The sequence below is a fragment of the Mastomys coucha genome, unplaced genomic scaffold (assembly GCF_008632895.1).
Source record: "Mastomys coucha isolate ucsf_1 unplaced genomic scaffold, UCSF_Mcou_1 pScaffold12, whole genome shotgun sequence".
Taxonomy (NCBI): domain Eukaryota; kingdom Metazoa; phylum Chordata; class Mammalia; order Rodentia; family Muridae; genus Mastomys; species Mastomys coucha.
Window position 1 is genome coordinate 15,804,793 of NW_022196894.1, and position 4,073 is coordinate 15,808,865.

A 4,073-nucleotide genomic window follows, 5' to 3' on the forward strand; every position below is an offset into this window, starting at 1 on the left:
TATAGTAGTCTGGGCTGGCATTTGTGTTCCCTTAGGGTCTGTATGACATCTGTCCAGGATCTTCTAGCCTTCATAGTGTCTGATGAAAAGTCTGGTGTAATTCTGATAGGCTTGCCTTTATATATTACCTGACCTTTTTCCCTTACTGCTTTTAGTATTCTTTCTTTGTTTTGTGCATTTGGTGCTTTGACTATTATGTGGCGGGAAGAATTTCTTTTCTGGTCCAGTTGATTTGGGGTTTTATAGGCTTCTTATATGATCACAGGCTTCTCTTTCTTTAGGTTAGGGAAGTTTTTTTCTATAATTTTGTTGAAGATAATTACTGGCCCTGTAAGTTGGAGGTCTTCACTCTCTTCTATACCTGTTATCCTTAGATTTGCTCTTCTCATTGTGTCCTGGATTTCCTGAATGTTTTGGGTTAGGGTCTTTTTGCTTTTTGCATTTTCTTTGACTGTTCTCTCAATGTTGTCTATGTTATCTTCTGCCCCTGAGATTCTCTCTTCTATCTCTTGTATTCTGTTAGTGGTGCTTGCATCTATGTTTCCTGACTTCTTTCCTTAGATTTCTAATTCCAGAGTTGTCTCTTTTTGTGATTTCTTTATTGTTTCAACTTCCATTTTTAGGTCCTGGATGGTTTTACTCAATTCCCTTACCTGTTTGTTTGTGTTTTTCTGCAATTCCTTAAGGGATTTTTGAGTTTGCTCTTTAAGTTCTTCTACTTGTTTACTTGTGATCTCCCGTAATTCTTTATGGGATTTTTTTGTTTCTTCTTTAAGGGCTTGTACTTCTTTACCTGTATTCTCCTGTATTTCTTTAAGGGAGTTATTCATGTCCTTCTTAAGTTCCTCTATCAGCATTGTGAGATATGATTTTAGATCCAATTCTTGCTTTTCTGGTGTTTTGGGATATCCAGGACTTGCTGCAGTGGGCGTACTAGGTTCTTATGAAGCCAAGTAGTCTTGGTTTCTGTCGATAGGATTCTTGCGTTTACCTTTCGCCATCTCTTGATTTTTGGTGTTAGATGTTCTTAGTGTCTCTGACTAGAGCTTGTCCTGTCTCTGCAGCCCTGCAGCTCCCTTGGGACTCGTGGGGCTGGTGGCTCCCGGCTGGCTGCTCCAGTATTAGAAACTCACCGGCCAATTTCTTTATAAAGGCACTCAATGCTATGAATTTTCCTCTAAGCACTTCCTTCATTGTGTCCCATTGGTTTGGGTATGCTGTGCCTTTATTTTTGTTTAATTCTAGGAAGTCACTTCTCTCTCTCTCTTTCTTTTCACTCTCTTTCTTTCTCTGTCTCTCTCTTTTTTTCTGACCAAGTTATTGAGTAGAGAGTTGTTGAATCCCCATGAGTATAAAGGCTTTGTATTGTTTTTGTTGTTATTGAAGACCAGCCTTAGTCCATGATGATCTGATAGAATGCATGCTGTTAATTCAATCTTCTTGTATCTGTTTAGGCTTGTTTAGTGACCGATTGTATGGTCAATTTTGGAGAAGGTACCATGAGGTGCTGAGAAGAAGGTATATTCTATTGTTTTATGGTGAAATGTTGTACACATATCTGTTAAATCCATTTGGTTCTGTTGTGTCTAGGTCATAGCAGGATCCCCAGGAGAACTCTAAGAACCGCTGACCTGACGTAGTGAAACAAGAGAGTCTTTTTATTTATTCGAGTCAGACTTGGATTGTAAACCTTCCCACTGTGCAGGGCAGGAGTGTGACCACATGTCTAGGGGTTTGGAATTTTTATACAAGCATAATCAGGGATTCTTTGGATTTTAGGGCTACAGGGGGAGGTGACAAGAGAAGTCATCTTTCAAATATGATATTGTTTGTTCAGGTAGCAGGGTGGAGAACTCTTCTGACCTGGGAAGGAACTTCATGGTGCTATCAGGAATGTTTTACAACTGGCCACAGCTGTCTGTGGATGCGTGATTCCCCTCCCTTCATGGCCCAAACATGGGACATTTCTCTCTTCCCAAGGAGAGGCGCCAGCTGCACTGGCAAGTGCTTAGCCATCTATCAGTGAGAGTGACTGCCTGGGTGAGACAGGGGCTGAAGGATGTTGCCATCTGCTTATTCTCAAGCAGGTATCTGTTATTCCTGGGTGGGGCTTTGTTAGGGAGTGCTCCTATGAAAACAGAAATAGCAATATTTCGGTGCCATCACAAGCATGGGTTATTTTTATCATGCAAGAGGATAGTTGTCCAATAGGAAAAAACGTATCCTGGAGTAGGTGCAGTCATTTCTCTCTGTCTCTCTCTCTCTCTCTCTCTCTCTCTTTCTCTCTCTTTCTCTCTCTCTCTTTTTCTAAAAATTATTTGTTTTATGTATATGAGTACACTGTTGCTGTCTTTAGACACATCAGAAGAGGGCATAGAATCCTATTACAGATGGTTGTGAGCCACCATGTAGTTGCTGCGATTTGAACTTAGGACCTCTGGAAGACCATCGAGTACTCTTAACTGCTGAGCCATCTCTCTAGCCCCCTACCCTTTAAATTAATTTACTTTCTCATATATTACATCCCAACCACAGTTTCCCCTCCCTCCCTCCACCCCCCACCTCCTCCACTCCCCCTACCTTCTCTTTCCCCATCCAGGCCTCCCAGGGATACCAACCAAATATGGCATATCAAGTTGCAATAAGATGAGGTGCCTCTCCTCGTAAAAAGGCTGGAAGAGGTAGGCCAGTAGGAGGACAAGGGTGCCCAAAGCAGTCAAATGCATTATTAACAGCTCCTGCTCCCTCTATTAAAAGTCCCACAAAATACTAAGCTACACAACTGTAGCATATATACAGAGGGGCTAGGTCAGGCCTACGTAGGCTCCCTGATTGTCATTTCAGTCTCAGTGAGTCCCTATAGTCCAGGTTTGTTGATTCTGTGGGTTTTCTTATGGCGTCCTTGACCTCTCTGGCTCCTACAGTCCTTTCTCCCCCTTTTCAGCAGGATTCCCCAAACTCTGCCTAAAGTTTGGCTGTGGATCTCTGCATCTGTTTCCAGCAGTAGCTGGATGAAGCCTCTCTGATGACCACTTAATTAGGTACCAGTCTATGAGTATAGCAGAATATCATTAAGTGTCCAATTTCCCTCATGAACATTGATGTAAAGTACTCAAGAAAATACTCATAAACTGAATCCAAGAACACATCAAAAAGGTCAACCACCGTTATCAAGTAGGCTTCATCCCTGAGATGCAGGGATGGTTTAACATATGAAAATCTGTTAATATGATCCACATATAAACAAACTGAAGGAAAAAACCCACGTGACCATCATATTAGATGCTGATCCAGCAGACCTTCAAGATAAAATTCCTGTAGAGACTGGGTATACCAGGGACATACCTAAACATAATAAGGACACTTTACAGCAAGCCTATAGCCAACATCAAGTTAACTGCAGAGAAACTTGAAGCAATTTCACTAAAATCAAAACAAGACAAATGCAATGTAGATGTTGCTTTTGTTTCCTCACGTGGAGGGATGAGAAGAGAGCTGTACCCAAGCCATACAAATACACAGGTTAGGCTGAGCCCAGAGCGTTTCTTTCTCTGTTCTAACTATCTCTGGGCCTGTGCGTGGGCCTGGCAGCTTCTAGCCTCCTTGCATGGAACTATGGAAACAAAATTGAGTAAAGTCACCCAGACTCTGAAAGACAAACATGGTATGTAGATGTTGGTTTTTAAGCCTTCAATAGCTATGGCACGATCTGGATAACCACAGAGCTTGGGCATAGAGCAAAGCACTAGGGAGGGAAGTCGAATGTATACTTATAAGAGAGGAGGGCTGGAACAGGAGGATTAAATGGGGCAGTGGTAAGGGACGCTATAGGAAGGACTATTGGGAGGGATAGCTCTCAGTAAAGACCATTTGAGGGGTCATGTGGAAACCTACTATAATAGAAGCTTCTAAAAATGTATACATACATAAAAGAAATTTAAATGGAGTCCAAATAATGGGGGAGACAAAGCCCCAACTAGACACATTTTGCTACCAAGTCAAACTTCTAGTGCTAAGAATGGGTTACACATATTTGAGTTGTTGGCCAATGGGGCCCCATTAAAACCCTCATA